General features: G+C 40.0%; 1 protein-coding gene and 2 pseudogenes across 3 annotated transcripts in view; all 3 read right to left on the minus strand.

The window, feature by feature from the left end:
- Positions 1-23,450, minus strand: part of MGA (MAX dimerization protein MGA) — a 183,196-nt gene that overhangs the window by 130,312 nt on the left and 29,434 nt on the right. The window lies entirely within an intron of this gene.
- Positions 4,545-4,929, minus strand: LOC121477486 (annotated as a pseudogene).
- On the minus strand, positions 6,136-6,871 carry LOC121484242 (annotated as a pseudogene).

A 23,450-nucleotide genomic window follows, 5' to 3' on the forward strand; every position in this document is an offset into this window, starting at 1 on the left:
TACATGACTATTCCTCTGTACATAAAGGGGTCCAAAACAGGAGAGACAGTGATCCAAACCTGTAAGCACTAGTAACTTAGATACAAATAAATCACAGCATCACATTCCCCAGACTGTAACATGTGTCCATGGACACATGAACCCTGTCATTGACAGTTAAGCATGGGACTTTTGTATGAGTTGCTAGATGAAGAGAAGTTCTTTCTACTACACTTGAACTGTAAAGGCAGCAACTGGAGCTGATATTTCAGTCGCCTTGCTGCCATATGAAACCTAAAAATCAAATAAATTAACACACAGTGAAGGGCAGATTTGAGTTCAGAGAAAGGAGAAGACTAGGTCCTGGTAACATCACCTAAACTACAAAAGCCATACGTGAAGCCAGTGCTTTCCCTAGACTTTTCAGTAACATAAGACAAAGTATTCTCTTTTTTAGGCAATTTGGGTTGGATTTTCTGTCACTTGCAACCAAAATTCCTAATTCATAAAAAAAATAAAAATAAAAAAATAAAACAAAATTCCTAATTCATATAAAAGCTCTCCAAAAATCCATAGTTCTCATTTCTTCTTAACTTTTTTTTACAAAAGTTCTAGCACATTTTTTTTTTTTTTTTTTTTTTTTTTATGATAGTCACACAGAGAGAGAGAGAGGCAGAGACATAGGCAGAGGGAGAAGCAGGCTCCATGCACCGGGAGCCCGACGTGGGATTCGATCCCGGGTCTCCAGGATCGTGCCCTGGGCCAAAGGCAGGCGCCAAACCGCTGCGCCACCCAGGGATCCCTCTAGCACATTTTAAAATAAAAAATTAACCTATGTCCCACCATCCTAAAACAAAATTTCCATTTGCTTCTAGTTTACATACACAAGCCATTCAATTTTAAACTTATAACCACTCTATTCTAAAATAATCCTTGTCACCACATCCCCCACCCTGGCATAGGTTTATAACCCTTGTACAAACATCACAGGGGTCCTTGGACACAACCAGTCCTTGATCACATTCCTCCTGAGAGCCCTTCTCTAACAAGCAACACTTGAACTTTGCTTAGGACATCAGTTTCTCACCTGAATATGGCCTTCGTTGCCCTTGCTATTAACTCTATAAAAGACTTTACCACCGCTATGAAATGGTCACATAATTTAAACCAGTTTCTGTACCAAAATAACCTGTATCAAAGTTCAGACAATAGAGCCCAATCAAAAACTTCCAGCATTCAAGGCAATTATATCCCCACCATGATCTAATTTCCTTGTTTAAATGTCCTCAACCCTGATTTCTCCCATAATGTCACATGTCCAAATCTTTTCCATTATGCCCAAGAAAATAATCATTCTCCCATTACCAAATCCTAGGCTTCCTCAATCTTTTTGAACGATACTGCATCTACTTATTTACCTTAACTTAAACCTGGCTCTCCCATGAAGATGTTCTCACAGCTCTCTCTACTCCAGTCCATAATTCCACAGAACCAGGAGTGACTAGTATTCACTTGCCTTTCTACTGCAATTTCTAGATCATGATCATCCTCCTTTATGATCTCACGTTCAAGATATATCTTTTCCTCATCACTACTATCTTCTAGTCCTTTAGTCATGACTCTTCATTCACTGAAGACCAAAACGCCTTGTTCAGAGTCTTCTTTCTCACTAAACCTCCTATCACAATCCTGGAAGATTTCAAAGTCCATGAAGATTGCCCATCCAATTACTGTATATTAGAATTCATAGGTCTCTTTAGTTCTAAAGATTTTTAGCTCAACTTTTTTAAGAACCTATCCTTCAGTTCTTTACTCTAGATCTTGTCATTTGAAACTGCTCCTCCTTGATTACTCTAATTGCTCACAAAACTTACTCTGACCATACTCACTCTCTACAACTTTATAGAAACCTCCTCTCAAATCGAATTCTCCCCAATCCAGACTCTGTAGTTGGACATCTAAATCTCTTAGGAGGAACTTCATATTTGTACTGTGTTCTCTGAACCTGACCACAAAACCACAGCTCCAAGTCAATACTGTTTCTGGGTAGTGAGACATTCTAAAGAAAAATCATACTAGATACACTAAACATAATATAAAGTCTGCAACCTTAGACCTTTAAAATAAACTTAACAGGGATCCCTGGGTGGCGCAGCGGTTTGGCGCCTGCCTTTGGCCCAGGGCGCGATCCTGGAGACCCGGGATCGAATCCCATGTCGGGCTCCCGGTGCATGGAGCCTGCTTCTCCCTCTGCCTGTGTCTCTGCTTCTCTCTCTCTCACTGTGTGCCTATCATAAATAAATAAAATTAAAAAATAAATAAATAAAAATAAACTTAACAAATTCCCTCTTCCATTTCCCCTCAACTCTCTTTTTTTTTTTAAGTAAAGATTTTATTTATTCATGAGAGACATATAGAGAGAGGCAGAGACATAGGCAGAGGGAGAAGCAGGCTCTATGCAAGGAGCCCAATGTGGGACTCAATCCGGGACTCCAGGATCACACCTGGAGCCGAAGGCAGACACTCCACCGCTGAGCCAGGTGTCCCTCTTTTTTTTTTTTTTTTTTTTAAGATTTCTTTATTTATTTTAAGGAGACAGTGAGAAGGAAAGGGAGAGAGAGGATATTCAGCAGAATCCCCACTGAGAGAGGAGCCTGAAGCAGGACTTGATCCCATGACCCTGAGATCATGACCTGAACAGAAATCTAAGAGACTGACATTTAAATGACTGAGCCACCCAGGTGTTCCTTCCCCTCAATAATTCTTTCAATCATTTTCTCGGGATCCCTGGGTGGCGCAGTGGTTTGGCGCCTGCCTTTGGCCCAGGGCGCGATCCTGGAGACCCGGGATCGAATCCCACATCAGGCTCCCGGTGCATGGAGCCTGCTTCTCCCTCTGCCTGTGTCTCTGCGTGTCTCTCTCTCTCTCTGTGACTATCATAAATAAATAAAAATTAAAAAAAAAAATCATTTTCTCAATTCAAGCCCCCCAATCACCCTTGTCCAGGCCCTTCATTAGCAACCAACAACCTTGCTTCTGATCTTACAAAGATATACAAACTACCAGGAATGCCCTCCCTCTACCCTTATTCCCCTACCTATAACCTTATCTGTAGTCAGACATCTCCTTACCTATTTTTTTTTTCCTTACCTATTTTTATTTCAGTCCCATAAAATGAGGCATTCCTCCTCCAGTATAAAGCCAATCCATCCGTCTCTATCACTGACCCACATCATGACTCCCACCTGCTTCCTGCCTCATTCAACATCTTGCTCTATCAGACACACCACATCCTGAATCTGCAACCTCTCCTTCCCTATTAGTACCTTTCCTTCAGCACATACACAAGTTTTAATGTTTAAAGAAAGTCCTTCCTGACTCCCATCCAGCCTTCTCAGCAAACCTTCTCATGGAGAAGTTAATTATTCTTCTTTATCTCTTTTTCCTTTCCCCATTTCCTATTCTCTTCTTCCTTCCCCTCCAACTCTCCCTCTCTTACCCCCTCTCACTACCGTGCTCCCTTCCCCACTCCCTCTCCCCTCCTCTACCCTCTTCTGGTCCTTCTCCTTTATCACCTGCCAGTTTACTCTTCTACCAACTGTAAGGAGTTTACCTTCACTCCCTACTGATACTACTTTTAGGGTCACCATGACTTTTTTTTTTAAGATTTTATTTATTTATTCATGAGACACACAGAGAGAGAGAGAGAGAGGCAGAGACATAGGCAGAGGGAGAAGCAAGCTCCATGCAGGGAGCCCAACGTGGGACCAGATCCAGGCACTCTAGGATCATGCCCTGAGCCGAAGCAGACACTCAACCGCTGAGCCACCCAAGCTTGCATCCCGGGTCACCATGACTTCTTAATCACCAAGTCAAATTAATATTTTTCTTGTCTTTATTTTTCTATACCAATGTGCTGTATTTGGCACTGTTACTCTTTCCCTCTTAATATTCTCTACTCACTAGCATATGGGTAACATAGTAGGCACTCATATATTTGAATAAATTAACAGGGGTACAAAATGAAATAGTATCACGCACTTTTTTTGTCAGGGAATGAGTAAGAGTCAACATCCCACGAAATGTTCATGATAATTAGCTACACTATCAAGGGCCAAATCAGACTAAGCAGTATGTATCAGTAGTGGAACAATTAATTCAATTATATGGTTTTCTCAAGTCATCTTCAGCACCCAGAAATCAAACAGAAATTCAAGACTGATGCTAAACAAAGGCAAAGGAATGGAAATGCTAACAAAATCTAGAGTGCTAAGAAAATCACAGTACAAAAAAAAAAAAAAAAGCACACAATACAAATTTTTTTTTATTAAATAACATGTGACAGACTCCCTACATATAAAAACTCTATGTCATAAGGATACAGATAAAGCAGAAAAGAGCTGATGCACCAAATCAATCAGATGCATAAAAACTTGAAGTTTAGTTTTCTCAAAAGTTTGTGGGTTTAAAAAAAAAAAAAAAAAAAAAAAAAAAAAAAAAAAAAAAAAAAAAAAAAAAGTTTGTGGGTTTTTTTCCCATTGAGGCATTTCATCTGCACGTGTGTATTACAACCCTAGAAAGAATCCCAGGATTTTCCCTCCTGTATGTTTTCATTTTGCTTCTTCATGGTCCATGATGCCAGCTGAGGTTGTCAGTACAATGAAACCAAACGGGAGCAGATTATTCTGCCATTTTTCTAGATCTTTGAGTTGTACATTAAATCTGGGGCTGATCACTCCGCACTTATTTAACCTGCCTGTGAGGGTCACAACAATTTTCCCAGCTCTGTGATCATCAATCATTTCAAATTCGCCAGTGTAACCATGCTTCATCATCACCATTAGAAGCAATGACTTTGGAGCATGGCCTAAAAAAAACCTGGTGTTTGCCTTTCTCTTCAGCATTTTTAATGCTCTTGAGTCCATCTGCTAGGACATTCATGTGCACCATTACAGCCACACAGAAAGATGGCAGAAAAGAGCTAAGCATATTAATCTGAGGCAGCAAATCCTTAAAAGAGTTCACAAAAACTTCAAATTTAGTTTTTTTATGTTTTTTCAAATGTTTTCAGAAAAGAACAAGCAGAAGACAAACAAGAATGTAGAATTCCTGCAGTCTCATGCCAAATTCAAACTACTGAAAAATTCACTTTACTTTGTTTCTAGATAGATTTCTTCCCACACATTTTCCCAATTACTCCCATCATCAACATTTTAAATGATTTCAAGTGCTAATAGCAGCAGCAGTTCTTATTAAAACACATTCCTGACTTGCAAAGAAACCTTTCCAGAGGGCAGCCCAGGTGGCTCAGTGGTTTAGCACTGCCTTCAGCCCAGGGCGTGATCCTGGGGACCCAGGATCGAGTCCCACATCGGGCTCCCTGCATGGAGCGTGCTTCTCCTTCTGCCTGTGTCTCTGCCTCTCTGTCTCTCATGAATAAATAAATAAAATCTTTAAAAAAAAAAAAAAGAAAAGAAAAAAGAAAACTTTCCAGATATAAGGTAAAGCCTGAGAGGCCTAAGACTCTCACATTACAGCCCTAAAACACCAGAATCTCCAGCATCTTCTTGCTATTTGAAACATTTTTACTAAGTTTAAAAAAAAAAAAAATTGAAAGGGAGAAAGAGTGTGTGTATGCACGCACAAGGAGGAAGTACAGAGGGAGGGAGAGGGAGAGAGAAACCCAAGCCGACTTTGCGGTGAGCAGGGAGCTGGAAATAGGGTTCCATCTCATAACACTGAGGTCAGACCTGAGCCAAAACCAAGACTAGGATGTGTAACCCACTGCACCACCCATGTCCCCAGATTTAGTAAGCTTTTTTTTTTTTGAAGATTTATTTATTCATGAGAGACACACAGAGAGAGAGAGAGAGAAGCAGAGACATAGACAGAGGAAGAAGCAGGCTCCCTACAGGAGCCCGATGTGGAACTCAATCCGAGAACTCCAGGGTCATGCTCTGAGCCAAATGCAGACAAATGCTGAGCCACCCAGGCATCCCTAGTAAGCTTTATTTTTTTTTCCTAGTAAGCTTTATATACTCTATACAAAGCATATATAACTTTCTCTAACATATTATTAACAGTAAGCTACAGATTTACATGGTATTTTAAGTTTCTAAAGCATTTTAACATATACTTTGTTCATTTTTTTTTTAATCTACACCTTTATTTATTTACTTTTCAGTAAGTTTAAATCCTTGAGGGGTACAGCATCACACGGATTCTGTGGCCAATGGCTTTCGCAGGAAGGTTGCTTCGGAATTTGGCATGAACCATGTTTCCATGAGCACGAGTTACTTTTCCCCAGATTACTCTGGTTTTGTTTGGTTTGCCACCAGGAGTTACTGTGTTGTTCTTTGCTTTGTACACATAAGCACATCACTTGCCGAGATAGAACTCAGTTTCATCTCGAGCATAAACACCTTCGATCATAAACACCTTCGATCTTAAGTAGAGCTATGTGCTCCCTCTGGTTCCGGAGACCCCGTTTATAGCTGGCAAAAATGGCCTTGGACCAAAGCCTTCCAGACATAGTCGTCGCTTTAGGAGTCCTGTTCCCAGCAGGCCTCCACAGGCTCCAAGAGGCGGAAAGACAGAAGCCTACTTTGTTCATTTTTAACTCACATGAAGTCTCTAATACAGTCAAGGCAAGCATTAATATTCTTTTACAGTAAGAAAACTAAAACCTAAGTTGTCCACTGATTATAAATCACATAGCTAAAATGTGACAATGAGGCACAACCACCTCCAATTCTTATCTCTCCTACTCCTTTGTCCTCAATCACTTACCTGCAACCTTCCTATCCATCTTAAAGGAAGGGGGTAATCTCTGTTTTCTAAAACCAGTAACCACCCAGACCCTTAAGCCTAGAATCCCCAAAGCCTGCAGAATCTTCAAGTAACTCCTTTTTCCCACCCACAATATCTCCCTTTCCTCTAACTACATCTCCACATTCTATAAATATGATCAACTCTTCCTCTCCTTAAAAAAAAAAAAAAAATTCCTCAACTCTGCCTATCCTACAAAGTGTTATCTACTCTCTTTCCATCCTTTCCCTCTTTAAACTCTTAAAAGTTGACAACTGTAGGCACCTGTATCACACTTTTATCTCTCCACTAAAACATTTATTAAAAATAATAATAATAGGGGATCCCTGGTGGCTCAGCGATTTGGCGCCTGCCTTTGGCCCAGGGCGCGATCCTGGAGTCCCGGAATTGAGTCCCACGTCGGGCTCCCGGTATGGAGCCTGCTTCTCCCTCTGCCTGTGTCTCTGCCTCTCTCTCTCTATGTATGTGTCTATCATAAATAAATAAACCTTAAAATAATAATAATAATAATAATAATAATAATAATAATAATAATAATAAAATAAAACATGTATTAATTAAAGGTCACCAGTGAATTTTTAGTGGCCAAACCCAATAATCACTCTTCAGTTCTTATCCTTAGGTGTTCAGTCTTTGTCCTAAGGTAACGGACACTACCGATCACTCTACCCTTCCTAAAACTTTTGTCACCCCTGAGCTCTAGGTCTTTCTTTCATTTTCCTACCACTGACTTCTTTTTAACGTTATTTAACTCATCCTTTGCAAATTATCTACCTACACACATTTCTGCAAAGGTTCCCCTCTCCCTGCCTTTTCTCTTCAGCTAAACACTCTCCCTGAACAATCTCGTCAATGCCCATGCCCTCAATTACTAAGCATATGGCTATGATTTCCTAAACTTTATGGTCTCAACAAACACTTTTTTTTTTTTTAGGAGAAAGCTAAAACAAAACAAAAATGAGTATTTATCAAATCTCTGGGCAGAAAAAAGAGAGAACCATTTTGTAAGCTTGGAAACAAAGAAAACACAGGGGCACCTGGGTTGCTCAGTAAGTCAAGCGTCTACCTTCAGTTCAGTTCTTGATCTCAGGGTCCTGGGATCGAGCCCTGCATGGGGCTCCCTGCTCACCAGGGAGTCTACTTCTCCTTCTCCCTCTGTGTGCTCTCTCTCAAACAAAAAAATAAAATTAAAAAAAAAAAAAACACACAGATTTGACTGTACAAAAAATTTAAAGTTCTATAAGCTAAGACAAACAACATGTGAAATAAGGAAAATATGCATATTACAAACATATCCATAAATATATAACTTGATAAATAAATGGAAAAATAAGAATATTTAGAAAGAAAGCAAACTGTTTCTAAAAACCACTAAAAATGTTCAACATTACTAGCAATTAAAGAAGTTCACTTCAGGCCTATTTTTTTTTTTAAGATTTATTTATTCATGAGAGACACAGAGAGAAGCAGAGACACAGGCAGAGGGAGTAGGCTCCCTGCGGGGAGAGACAGAGGCAAGACTCCACCCCTGGACCCCGGGATTCTGACCTGAGACAAAGGCAGACACTCAACCACTGAGCCACCCAGGTGCCCCCAGGCTATTATTTTTTAATACTGGCAATCCAGATAGCTTTCATAAAATTTTAAAACTGTCCTTGAATCCTCCAAATCAAGAATTACCACTACTCTAGAGGCATCACATGGCTGAGCTGGTAGAGCATCCGACTCTTGATCTGGGCTCAGGTCATGATCTGATGGTCATGAGATGGAGTCCCAAGCCCTGCGGCTGGCTCCTCACTCAGTGGGGAGTCTACTTGAAGATTATTTCCCTCTGCCCCTCCCCACTCATGTGTGCCGGCTTTCCCTCTCTCTCTAAAATAAATAAAATCTACGTTAAAAAAAACTACTACTATTCTAGATACATCTCTATTCATGTTCTAAGACTGCATTACATGGTGTGGGGGAGCTTTAGAACTTTGACAATCAGCAATTAGTTCTCATCCACAACTATCTGCAGATTTTTTTTAACTGATGACAGAAACATAGGTAACCAATATACAGGGCTTATTTGGTGAATCTTCAACATTACTCTGTTTTCTGGACAAACACATATAGATATGGTATGGGACATTACTAATTCCCTTTGCCCAGATAGATTTGTTGAGCCTGGTGACAACACACACATCTGGAGCTCCCCTCTCCTTCATGGCAAATTTCCGGTCTCTTTGCCCAGAGGGCACACTTCTTCAAGTCTACTCCATGAGTGCACTTGCTAATGGTGAGAGTGTGTCCTCTGGTCACTACCTCAATGATGGCAGAATGGCCCTTCCTTTTCTCACCACCCTGCTTTGAGCTATATGTCAGGTTTCAGTTGGAAAGAGCTACGCGTCAGGTCTCAGTTGGAAAGGAAGAATGTGAGATATTATTGCATTAGCTTTTAAATAACATTATGCTATGTTCTTAACGCTCATAGTCATACCTACCACATGTCAGGCACTCTTCTAGGTGCTAGAGGATACAGCAGTGAGCAAAACAGATAAAAATCACTGTCCCAGGATCCCTGGGTGGCTCGGCAGTTTGGCACCTGCCTTCGGCCCAGGGTATGATCCTGGGGTCCCGGGATGGAGTCCCACGTCAGGCTTCCTGCATAGAGCCGGCTTCTCCCACTGCCTGTGTCTCTGCCTCTCTCTCTCTCTCTCTCTGTATCTCATGAATAAATAAATAAAATATTTTTTTAAAAATCACTGTCCCTCTCGAGCTTTTACAGGATTCTAGTCTAGGGATGGGAAGAAGAGACAAATAAAATAAAATATGTAATATATATGTTATATGGTGACTAAGTGCCATGGAAATAACGTAGGAAAGGAGATTAGCAGTGTTGAGAAGGGTTATAAGTTTAAATAGTGTGGTTAAAAAAAAAAAAATAGTGTGGTTAAGGACTCAATGAAAAGGTGACATTTAAGTAAAGGGAAGAGGTGAGGGAATAAGCCACACCTGAGTGAATATTCCAGGCAAAGGCCTGCAGGTAGAACCTTTCCCGGAGTGTTTGAGGGATAGCAAGGAAGCATTAAAGCTAAAGAGAAGTGATAGAGAAGAATAATAATTGAAAATGAGATCAGGGGATGCCTGGATGGCTCAGCGGTTGATCATCTGCCTTTGGCTCAGGCCGTGATTCCACAGTCCTGGGATCAAGTCCCACACTGGGCTTCCCGCATGGAGCCTGCTTCTCCCTGTGCCTATGTCTCTGCCTCTCTCTCTCTGTGTCTCTCATGAATAAATAAATAAAGTCTTAAAAAAAAATAAGACCAGAGGAAATAATCGGGGGAAGAGGAATCAAATTACTTAATGTCCACCATGGGTCCTGAGTATCTCTACACATATCTTCTGAGTATGCTAAACCACAAGGCTTAACTGTCCTCTAATTTCTTTTTTTAAGATTTCATTTATTTGTGAGAGACACAGGGAGAGAGAGAGAGAGAGAGAGTAGCAGAGACATAGGCAGAGGGAGAAGCAGGCTCCATACAGGGAGCCCAACATGGGACTTGATCCCAGGTCTCCAGGATCAGGCCCTGGGCTGAAGGTGGTGCTAAACCGCTGAGCCACGGGGGCTGACCTCTAATTTTTTTTTTTAAGATTTTATTTATTCATGACAGACACAGAGAAAAAGGCATAGACATAGGCAGAGGGAGAAGCAGGCTCCCTGTGGGGAGCCCAATGCAGGGGGGGTGGACACGACACACAGCACGACACACAGGACAGGGGACAGGACTCCATCTCAGAACCCCAGGACCATGACCTAAACCAAAGAACCAAAGGCAGATGCTCAACCACTGAGCCACCCAGGCGTCCCTGTCCTCTAATTCTAAGCCACTTCTATGACTACTCACATCGGGAATTAATAAGTAAGACAAGGTGACCGACCACAGCTTAACTACTATATATGACTGCTCGCTCCAAGAGGATGTGTGGGGAGTTGGGAGATTAGGGAGTAAAAGGAGATCAGGGCTCAGTTTTGGACAAATTTAAAATCTATTAGACCTCTAACTAGAGATGTTGGGTAGATAACTGAATTGAGTCCAGATTTCACAGAAAAGGCCAAAGCTGAAGATATAAATTTGAAAGTCATCAGTATAAGAAACTAAATGAGCTGAGGAAAACAGTTTTGGTTTTGTTTTTTTGGTTTTTTTGTTTTGTTTTGTTTTTAAGATGATAACCACACTGTGAGCCCTGGAGCATTCTAACATTACAGCAGGAAGGACAAACCCTTAGGAGTAGACCTAGGAGAATGTGATGTCCTGGAACCAAGTGGGAAAGTGGTTTGGTTCAAGGACAAGAAAGTAATCTACAGTGGCACAGTTGCTGAGAGATCATGTAGAATGAGGAAGGACTGCTAGATTTACCAATGTGGAGATAAATGGTTATAAAGTATAATTCTAGTGGCTCAATGCGTCTAAGTGGCTAAGGGTCCATCTTCAACTCTGGTCATGATCCCAGGGTCTGGGGATGGAGCCTTACGTGGGGCTCCCTGCTCAGCAGGAAGTTTGCTTCTCCCTCTGTCTCTGCCTCTCCCCCTACTTGTGCTCTGATTCTCTCAAAAAAAATCTTAAAAAAAAAAAAAAAAAACTATAATTCTAGAGAAGCAGTGGGGACAAAAGCCTAATTGAATTTAAGAAAAAATGGAAGGAGATTAATTGAAGACATTGAACAAGAATTTCACTCTAAATAAACATACATTTATTGAATGAATGATGGAAAAATGCATGATGTTTAATCCTGTCAAGTATGCAGTGAACTGACATACTTTGCTCATGTTAAAATAAAACAGAACCACCTCTGGAAAGAGCCCAAACACAAACCTCAACCGGTTTTTAGAAGTGTAAGATATACAGATAGATAATATATATCTCCAGAAAAAGAAAAAAACCAAAATGCTAAAGCAGCATTATAGCAGCATTTTGGGATTAAAGCTGACTTTAATTTTTTTTATAAATTCCTACATTCTTCAAATGTTCTTTTTTTTTTGTTTTTTTTTTTTTCTTCAAATGTTCTACAATGAACGTGTATAACTTTTATAATAGATTTTTAAATTTTCATATCTTCTGCCCCAGAAGCTAAATCAAAGTATTGCTCCTGGGATCCCTGGGTGGCGCAGCGGTTTGGCGCCTGCCTTTGGCCCAGGGCGCGATCCTGGAGACCCGGGATCGAATCCCACATCAGGCTCCCTGCATGGAGCCTGCTCCTCCCTCTGCCTGTGTCTCTGCCTCTCTCTCTCTCTCTCTGTGTGTGTGACTATCATAAATAAGTAAACATTAAAAAAAAAAAAAAAAAAAAGTATTGCTCCTAAGAAAACACCTTGAAACCTAGAAAATGTTTTATGCACCAAAATTTTTATCCTGGTTTTTTTTTCCTAAGATTTTATTTATTTATTCATGAGAGACATAGAGAGAGAGAGAGAGAGAGAGAGAGGCAGAGACATAGACAGAGGTCTCGAGAAGCAGGCTCCATGCAGGGAGCCTGATGTGGGACTCAACCCCGGGACTCCAGGATTAGGCCCTGGGCTGAAGGCAGCACTAAACCACTGAGCCACCTGGGCTGCCCTCTGGTCTCTTTAAACATTAATAACACCCAGTTTCCAAAAATAGGGGCCAGTAAAAGTTTAAGATATGTTTTCTCAATTTAGAAGAATGTTAATTAGGGCAGCCTGTGGCCTGGAGTGTGATCCTGGAGACCCCGATAGTGTCCCGCGTCGGACTCCCTGCGTGAAGCCTGCTTCTCCCTCTGCCTGTGTCTCTGCCTCTCTCTCTCTGCGTCTCTATGAATAAATGAATTTTAAAAATATTTAAAAAAAGAAGAATATTAACTGGAAAAACGTTTATAATAAACAGTTAACTGAATAAAACTAAATAGACTCATCAGATATGCTTGTCCCCCCAATCTCCTCTAAATCAACAGTAAAATCTCTTTTAAAAAGGAAAAAGATGGGACACCTGGGTTGCTCAGTGGCTGAGCATCTGCCTTCAGCTCAGGAAGTATTCCAGGGTCTGGGGATGGGTCCTGCATCAGGCTCCCTGCAAGGAGCCTGCTTCTCCCTCTGCCTATGTCTCTGCCTCTCTCAAGAATAAATAACATCTTAAAATAAATAAATAAATAAAAAGGAAAAAGATGACAATGAAGTCTAAAGAAAGAAAAAGAAGGGACAAGGGGATTAGTAAAGGACACAACAAAATATGTAAGCAAATTTTGTCATTTAGAAAAATGTTTAAGTGATTTTTTTTTATTATTTTATTTTTTTTTTTTTTTATGATAGTCATACAGAGAGAAAGAGAGAGGCAGAGACACAGGCAGAGGGAGAAGCAGGCTCCATGCGCCGGAAGCCTGATATGGGATTCGATCCCAGGTCTCCAGGATCGCGCCCTGGGCCAAAGGCAGGCACCAAACCGCTGTGCCACCCAGGGATCCCTGTTTAAGTGATTAGAACAGAGGAAGGGACTAATTAAATGCCTGGGCTCAGTGCCGGGGGGTCCCCAAAATGAACAGCCCATTGTACTTGAGTAAATGTTTGAAAGCAATTGTCTATTTACATTCTTTCACTTCCTAAATGTTTCCTAAATGCTTTCTAAGTGCCAGATTCTATAAAGCATAAAAAATGAAAAAGTCCGTTAAGTTCACTTCCTTATCATCTAGATTGCCATTTTTTTTTTAGATTGCCATTTTGAAGTTTGTAAGCTAAGCTAATATTTTATGCCTGTCACTTAAACCAATACTGTCAGAAAGCTAGAAGAAATGCTGCAATGAACACACCAACTCTTTCTAGCTAATTCTAAAAAGTGATACAAAATGTCATTACACACATCCTCAGGAGGTACATAATTATAATTACTCAGATCAACAGACCTCTTTAGCAACCCAACCCTTAAGACCACTCTGTACTTAGGTTAAAAATTTGCCTATTAACACATTTAGTGCTTTTCTTTTAGTGTCCACTGCTTTGAGTTCTCATGTTTCTAGAGATATTTATGATGTATTTCTTTTAGAGAAAAATTGAAACTTCAATATTCTGGGGCAACTGGGTGGCTCAGTTGGTTAAGTGTCTGCATTCCGCTCAGGTCATGATCTCAGGGTCCCTGCTCAGCTGATGCTTGCTTCTTCCTCTCCCTATGCCCCTCCCCCAACCCCACTCATAATCACCCTCTCTCTCAAATATTTTTTAAAAAAACAAACTTTAATATTCTATCTTATGCAAAAGTATTATTTACTTCATTCCTCTTTTTATCAGGTAAGCTACAATGGAAAATATTTACATTCCGAGTGACCATGAGATTACAGGATTGCTAAAGTGAGCTCGGTTTCCATTAATAACATTACAATTCAGGGTGCCTGGGTGGCTCAGTGACTGAATGTCAGCCTTTGGCTCAGGTCGTGATCCCACGGTCCAGGGATCGAGTCCTGCATCAGGCTCCCCACAGGGATCCTGCTTCTTTTCCCTCTGCCTATGTCTCTGCCTCTCTCTCTCTCTCTCATGAATAAATAAAATCTTAAAAATTAAAATTTATCTGCATCAATGAACTGGAGAAAGAAGTAAAAGGTTAAATACAAAGTGGCCATTATTAAGTACATCCTTAATCAAAACTAGAAAATATAATAGAAATAGCTCCTAGCAGCCCCCCCCAAAAAAAAAAACAAGGAACAGAAATAAAATTATTATTTCCATCTTCCAGATGGAGATATGCAACATTTGGATAACTTATAATAGTGGTCATATCAGAAAAAAAAAATCTGTATGAAAAATTAGAGCCAGTCATCCCCAACTAAGTGATTCCCCATATTATAACTTAATAGTTAATGTCAATCTCCTAATAACAAGGTCCTTCCTACACAATTTATATCAACAGGTGATAAATTAAGTAAGTGGTAGTGATGAATTATCAAGAGCTTTTGCTTAAACCCAAAGGACAACTGAGAGATTTACTAGATTTAAAAAGTGGTGGTATGGAGATCCCTGGGTGGCTCAGCGGTTGAGTGGTTGAGTGGTTGAGCGCCTGCCTTCGGCCCAGGGCATTATCCTGGAGTCCCCGGGGATGGAGTCCCACATCAGGCTCCCTGCATGGAGCTTGCTTCTCCTGCTGCCTATGTCTCTGCCTCTCTCTCTCTCTTTGTCTCTCATGAATAAATAAATAAAATCTTTAAAAATAAATAAATAAATAAAAAGTGGTGGTACATATGTCCATGGATTGGAAGAATACTGTTAAAATGTCCACACTACCTAAAGCAATCTACAGACTCAATGCAATCCCTATCAAAATATCAGTAAGACTTTCCACAGAACCAGAATAATCCTAAAACTTGTATAGAACCACAAAGACCCCAGGTAGTCAAAGCAATCAAGAAAGAAAAACAAAGCTGGAGGCATCACAATCCCAGATTTCAAGTAACTATAATACAAAGCTTCAAATCAAAATACCGTTACTGGCACCAAAACAGAACCCACAGATCAATGGAACAGAATAGAGAACCCAGAAATAAACCCACAATTATATGGTCAATTAATCTACCACAAAGAAGGCAAGAACATACAATGAGAAAAGACAGTCTCTCCAATGAATGGTGTTGGGAAAACTGGATGGCTGGCTACATGGAAAAGAATGACACTGGGCCACTTTCTTACACCATACATAAAAATAAGCTCAGAATGGATTAAAGTCAGGGTGCCTCGGTAGCTCAGCTGATTAAGCATCCAACTCTTGATTTCAGCTTAGGTCATGATCTCAGGGTCATGAGATCAAGCTCTGTGCTCAGCAGGGAGTCCGCTTGAGATTCTCTTCCTCTTCCTTTGCCCCTCCCTCTGCTCACTCACTCTCTCCAAATAAATGAATCTCTTTTTTTTAGTTTATTTTTTTTTAATTTTTATTTATTTATGATAGTCACAGAGAGAGAGAGAGAGAGAGAGAGGCAGAGACACAGGCAGAGGGAGAAGCAGGCTCCATGCACCGGGAGCCCGACGTGGGATTCGATCCCGGGTCTTCAGGATCGCACCCTGGGCCAAAGGCAGGCGCCAAACCGCTGCGCCACCCAGGGATCCCTTTTTAGTTTTTTTTTTTTTTTTAAGATTTTATTTATTCATGAGAGATACAGAAAGAGAGAGGCAGAGGGAGAGGCGGGCTTCATGCAGGAAGTCCAATGCAGGATTTGATCCCAGTACCCCAGGATTACGCCCTGAGCTGAAGGCAGAAGCACTTAACTGCTGAGCCACCCAGGCATCCCAATAAATCTTTTTTATAAAAATGAATTAAAGACCTAAAGGTAAAGCATGAAACCCTAAAACTCCTAAAAGAAAATACAGGCAGTAATCTCTTGGATATCAGCCTTAGCAGTATTTTCTGATCTGTCTCCAGGCAAGGGAAACAAAAGCAAAACTAAACTATTGGGACTAGATACACTGAACAAAAAGCTTTCACACAGTGAAGAAAACTATCAACAAAACAGAATGGGAGAGGATATGTGCAAATGATATATCTGATAAGGAGCTAATATCCAAAATATGTAAAGAACTCAAACACGACCAAAACAACCACCACCACTTACTACAAACTACAAAATGGGCAGAGGACTTAAACAGACATTTTTCCAAAGAAATACTGATGGCCCACTGACACATGAAAAGATGTTCAAGTCACTTATCAGGGAAATGCAAATCAAAACCACAATGAACAATCATCTCATACCAGTCAGAATCAAAAAGTATCAAATACTCTCAAAAAGACAAGCAATAACCAGTGCTGGTGAGGATGTAGAAAAAAAGGAACCCTTCTGGACTGGTGACAGAAATGTAAACTGGAGTAGCTGCTATGGAAAACAGTACAGAGGTTCCTCAAAAATTTAAAAACAAATACCATATGACCCACCAATTCCACTACAGAGTATTCACGCAAAGAAAACAAAGACACTAATCCAACAAGATGTACGTAATCCTGTTTATTGCAGCATTAAGTACAACAGCCGAGATACGGAAGTAACATTAAATTTCCATCCATAGATTAACGAATAGGGTAGCAATACTTACATCAGACAAAAGAGACTGAAACAAAGGCTGTAACAAGAGACAAAGAAGGGCATTACATAATGATAAAGGGATCAATCCAACAAGAGGATACAAAAATTGTAAATAACTAGGGACACCTGAGTGGCTCAGTGGTTGACCATCTGCCTTTGGCTCAGGTCGTCATCCTGGGTTCCAGGGATCGAGTCCCACATCAGGCTCCCTGCATGGAGCTTGCTTCTGCCTCTGCTTCTGTGTCTCTCGTGAATAAATAAATAAAATATTTTTAAAAATTGTAAATAACTACACCCAACATAAGAGCAACTAAATAAATAATGCAAATACAACAGACATAGAGAAACTGATGGTAATACAATAATAGTAGGGGACTTTAATTAACATCCCACTTAGATCAATGGACAGATCATCCAAGTAGAAAATCAGTAAGGGCACAATGTCTTTAAACGACACATTAGACCAGACAGACAGGTCAGATTTTCTATAAATTCGAGTGTATATGGAACATTCTCCAAAACAGATCACACGCTAGGCCACAAAACAAGCCTCAATATATTTAAGAAAACTGATATCTGAGCATTCATTTTTTCCAACCACAGTGGTATGAAAATAGAAATCACAAGAAAAAAAATGGGAAGAACACAAACACGTAGAGGCTAAACAATATGACATTAAACCACCAATGAGTCAAAGAAGCAACCAAAGACAGATGAATGGATGAAGATATGATATATACATACAATGGGATATTATTCAGCTTCAAAAAGGAAGCAAATTCTAACACATGCTATACTATGGATGAACCTAAAAATATTATGCCAAGTAAAATAAACTACACACAAAAGGACAAATTTTTTTTGAAGATTTTATTTATTCATGAGAGACACAGAAAAAGAGAGGCAGAGACATAGGCAGAGGGAGAAGCAGGCTCCATGCAGGGAGCTCAATGTGGGACTCAATCCCAGGACTCCAGGATCACGACCTGAGCCAAAGGCAGAAACTTAATCGCTGAGCCTCCTAGGCTTCCCAGGATAAATATTTTATATGAATCAACTTATATGAGGTACCTAGTGAAGTCAAATTTATAGACACAGAAAGTAGAATGGTAATTACCAGGGCCTAGAGAAAAAGAGAATGGAAAATTTGTGCTTCATGGGTACAGTTTCAGTTTGGACAGATTTGAAAAAGTTCTGGAGACAGATGATAGTGATGCACAACAATGTGAATGTTTTTTGTACTATTATATACTATTAAAAATGGTTAAATGGGTAAATTTCACGTTATGCATATTTACAATAAAAAGTGGTGGTAACATTCTCAAACAAGCATCATAGGTAAAATTTGAGTAGAATTGCTAAGATAGGACCTTATCCTCTCCTTTGAAAATAACCTAGTATATTATGAGGATTAGCTAAGGCTAAATAACCTTTGTAGGAGCCTGTGGGTGGCTCTGTCACTTAAGCTCCCAACTCTTTATTTTGGCTCAGGTCATGAGATCAAGCCTGCTTAAGATTCTTTCTCATCCTCTCCCTCCAAACCCCACTTGCACTCTCCTCCTCTCTCTCAAAACAAAAACAAAAAAATCTTTGTAAAGAACGAATAAATCGTAATGCTGCAAGTTCACTCACTCATCTCAAAGAATGATCCTTTATGTATCTGAAGTTTTATTTTAGTACAAGGTTTATAAAAGAAATGAATTATTTTCATCTATCCTCATGTCCATACATAGTCCTGATTTTCAAGATAATCCACACTGCGGTCTCAAAGAGCTCCTTCATCTTCTATTTACCATCATTTCCTGCCATAAATATTCCCCTCAATCCCACTGGTTTACTACTATACTCTGAACATACTTTATACTGACCTTCCTATGTAAACTCTGCTTCTCCCTTTAGAATTTGTTTCTCCATTTTTTTTTTTAAGATTTTATTTATTTATTCATGAGAGAAACAAAGAGAGGCAAAGACATAGAGGGAGAAACAAACTCCCTGCAGGGAGCCTAATGTGGAACTCGATCCCAGGATCCGGGCAGATGCTCTACACCATTGAGCCACCTGGGTATCCCTGTCTATTTTTAATAGCACAGTTGCTGAGTTCTAGAACTTTGAACCAAAATGGTCTGAGTTCAAATCCTTCCTGCACCACTAGTTAACTATGTGACTTTGAACAAAGTGCTGGGAAAGCAAAACTAGAACTGCCTTGTCACCACCATTACGAATATATGTCACATCCCATAAGTAGGAGAAAAGAAAATACTTTGCACTTTGAAATAAATAAAAAAATAAGAATCATACTCTCTGTACTTCCAACTTTCCAAATAAAATCTTGAGTTGTTGTTGCTGTTGTTTTTAAAAGATTTCATTTATTCATAAGAAACAGAGAGAGAAGCAGACATAGGCAGAGGGAGAAGCAGGCTCCCTGTGGGGAGCCTGATGCAGAACTCAATCCCAGGACCTAGGATCATGACCTGAGCCAAAGGCAGACGCTCAACTACTGAGCCACCCAAGTGCCCCTTGAGCATGTTCTATAACATTTTTCCTTAACTTTTAGAGTGCTGGTATCCAAAACAACGCTATACCCTTTGTGGATATAATAATGTTAGAAAACTATTTTTCCACCAGGACAAGCTAATGTAAACTCAATAACTGGTGATTTCATGTTTTTTCCCAATAAATACCATCTATTTTTAAACATTTTTTTTTTTTAAAGATTTTATTTATTTGAGAGAGAGAGAGAAAACACATGAGCAAGGGGAGGAGCAAAGGGAGAACCAGACTCCCTGCTGAGCAGGGAACTCCATATGGGAGCTTGATCCCAGGCCCCTGAGACCATGACCCAAGCCAAAAGAAGACGTTTAATCAACTGAGGTACCCAGGCATCCCAAGACTTTTTTTTTTTTTTTAAGATTTATTTATTTATGAGAGAGAGAGGCAGAGACACAGGAGGAGGAAGAAGCAGGCTCCATGCCAGGAGCCCGACGTGGGACTCGATCCTGGGACTCCAGGATCGTGCCCTGGGCCAAAGGCAGGCATTAAACCGCTGAGCCACCCAGGGATCCTCAGACTTTTTTTTTTTTTTAAAGTAATCTCTACACCTAACGTGGAGCTCAAAACTCAACCCCGAGATCAAGAGTCGCATGCTCCAACTAAGCCAACCAGGTGTGCCCTTGTATTTTTTAATTCTTACTCTTTTTTAAGATTGTATTTATTTTAGGGCAGCCTCAGTGGCCCAGCGGTTTAGCGCCACCTTCTGCCCAAGGTGTGATCCTAGAGAACCAGGATTGAGTCCCGCATCGGGCTCCAAGTGGAGCCTGCTTCTCCCTTTGCCTGTGTCTCTGCCTCTCTCTCTGTGTGTCTCTCATGAATAAATAAATACAATCTTTAAAAAAAAGAAAAGATTGTATTTATTTTAGAGAGGACTGCACACATGCACATTTGCGTGGACTGGGGTAACAAAAAAGGAGGGAAAGGGAGAGAATCTGAAGCAGACTCCCCACTCGGCACTGAGTTAGACAACACAGGACTCCATTCCACAATGCTGAGATCATAACCTCAGCCAAAACCAAGAGTCTGATGCTTACCTGACTAAGCCACCCATCTACCACTTTCCAGATCATTTTTTTTATGATTTGCATACATATATACAGACTCCATGAAGACATAAACTCTAATCTCCAGTTTCCTCATTTCTACAACAGGAATGGTAACTTTGTCTCATAGGATTACTATAGAAGATTAAATGAAAAAAAAATTACATAAAACGTTATGTGCATAGCCAGCACAAAGAAAAATCCCATTCATCTCTTAAGGTCCAACTTAAATTATACCTTCTTCATCAGACTACTCAAATGTTAGTAATTTTTTTTTTCTTCAGTAAAGTTTCTCCAACATGCAAGGGCCATGTCATATAGTGCCTTGGGTCATGGCCCATCCTACAGCTGGCAAACTCCTGGAGAGCAGAAATTCAGTCTCCATATTTTTCAGAATTGACACAGGGATCTACACAAAGTAGGTATTCAATAAGTTAAAATAGTGCATATTGCTAAGAAATAGAAACCTATATAAGGTTTCTTTCCAGTACATCTAGTATTCAAGTGTTGCCAGACTCTGAACTATGTAAAAAGGAGCTGTCTTATGTTACCATGTATATAATAAAAGCCAACTGCTTTAAAAAATAAAATAAAATATATAAAAGCCAACTGCTTTGCTATTAAATACATAAAATCCCACTGATAAAGCAGTTTGTCTATTTTTTCTCTCCATCGAGAGTTAAGTGCTTAAGAAGAAAGCAAATCTAACAACTCTATTTTATTTATGTATTTCAATTTTAATGATCTTACCAACTTTAACAATTCATCAATCGGGGATCCTGGGTGGCTCAGCAGTTTGCTGCCTGCCTTTGGCCCAGGGCGTGATCCTGGAATCTCAGGATCGAGTCCCACATCAGACTCCCTGCATGGAGCTTGCCTCTCCCTCTGCCTGTGTCTCTGCCCCTCTCTCTTTCTCTTTGTGTCTCTTATGAATAAATAAATTAAATATTTTTTAAAAATTCATCAATCAGGCAGCATCCAATGTAGCAAATAGAAAGGAGCTCCAAGGAGGTATACAAAATGAAAGACTTTTACAGGGAGAAGGGAAAGAAATGAAGAAAGTTATACTACGCAAAAAAGTGGTTATGGTAAGGTCACTGTATTCAGGGATGGCAAGGGTTTACCAGGCAGATTATCTAACTAGTGCTGATCAGGTGATTCCTGATTGGTTTAAGATTCCATTTCTGGAAGAGCCAAAACTGGATTAAGGTAACTCTCCATGCAGGTTAGCATAAGTGACTGTCTTTTGGCCCTATTTGTGATCTTGTTTTTTAACAATCCCCCCTTCTAATCAGACCTCTAACAATTTTACTTTTAGTAATGAAATACAGTTGGCCCTTGTACAATGCAGGGGATAAGGGTGCCAAACCCCATGCAGTCAAAAATCCACATATTATTTTTGACTCCCCAAAACCTTTACAAATAGCCTACTATTGACAGGAAGCTTTAGCAGTAACATAAACAGTTAATTAACACGTGTTTGTGTATTATATATTCTTACCACAAAGTAAGCTACAAAAAGAAAATGTTATGAAAATTATAAGAGAAAATACATTTACAGTACTATACTGTATTTATTGAAAAAAATTTGCACGTAAGTGAACTCACACACAGTTCAAACCCATGTTGCTCAAGGGTAAATGTATATGCAAGTGTGCTTTAACAGTAAGTTAAGCTTCCAACTCTTGATTTTAGTGCAGGTCATAACCTCAGGGTCATGGGATTGACTATCCGGCTCCACACTGGGTGTTTGTTTAAGATTCTCTCCCCTCTCCCTCTGCACCTCCCTACCTCAAAAACGCACATGTGTGCACGCTCTTACTCTATAAAAAAAAAAATTTTTTTAATTGGGATGCCTCGGTAGCTCAGTGGTTGGGCGTCTGCCTTCAGCCCAGGGTGTGATCCTGGAGACCCGGGTTTGAGTCCCACATCGGGCTTCCTGCATGGAGCCTGCTTCTCCCTCTGCCTCTGCCTCTCTTTCTGTGTATCTCTCATGAATAAATAAATAAATAAAATCTTTAAAAAATAATAAAATAAATAAATAAATAAAATTGGAAAAATAGCCTCTACTGTACCATCAACCCAAAAAGGTCAAAGGGGACAAAGCAAAATGAGTTATTTAAAGTCCATCATATCTACTCATGAAAACAATTTTGGGTATTTATTCTGAGAGCTTCACAAAAGTAAAAATAACCAAACGAAATTAGTTTTAATTAACTACTAAGAAACAGGTGAGACCAATATGAAGAAAATAAATCTCTAAAAATGATAAAAACAGAAAAGAATAAATAACTATCTCATATTCTAGGATGGTAGACTCAATTGTGAAGATATCCAATTGTCCTCAAATTATTTTATAAATCCAAAACAATTCTTATCAAAATCACAACAGAACATTTTCTGAAATTGGGCAGCCTGGGCGGCTCAGTGGTTTAGCGCTGCCTTCAGCCCAGGGAGTGATCCTGGACCTGGGATCAAGTCCCACGTCCGGCTCCCTGCATGAAGCCTGCTTCTCCCTCACCTGTGTCTCTGCCTCTCTGTCTCTCTGTCTCTCTCTCTGGGTCTCTCATAAATAAATAAAATCTTAAAAAAATAAATAAAAGAACATTTTCTGAAACTTAGTAATCTAATTCTAAAACCTAACTAGAAATCAAAATGAGAATATCCAATAAAACTTTTAAAAAGACACAGTAGGGGATGGGGCGCCTGGATAGCTCAATCAGATGAGCATCTGACTCTTGATTTTTTGGTTCAGGTCATGATCTCAGGGTTCTGGAATCATGCTCCACATCATGCTCCATGCTCAGCGGGAAGTCAGCTTAGAGTCTCTCTCCCCCTTGCAGATAGATAGATTAGATAGATAGATAGATAGATAGATAGATAGATAGATAGATAAATCTTAAAATACAAAGAGTAGGGATGCCTGGGTGGCTCAGCCATAGAGTAGCGTCTGCCTTGGGCCCAGAGCGTGATCCTGGAATCCTGGGATCAAGTCCCACA

Source organism: Vulpes lagopus, chromosome 2, assembly GCF_018345385.1.
Source record: "Vulpes lagopus strain Blue_001 chromosome 2, ASM1834538v1, whole genome shotgun sequence".
Taxonomy (NCBI): domain Eukaryota; kingdom Metazoa; phylum Chordata; class Mammalia; order Carnivora; family Canidae; genus Vulpes; species Vulpes lagopus.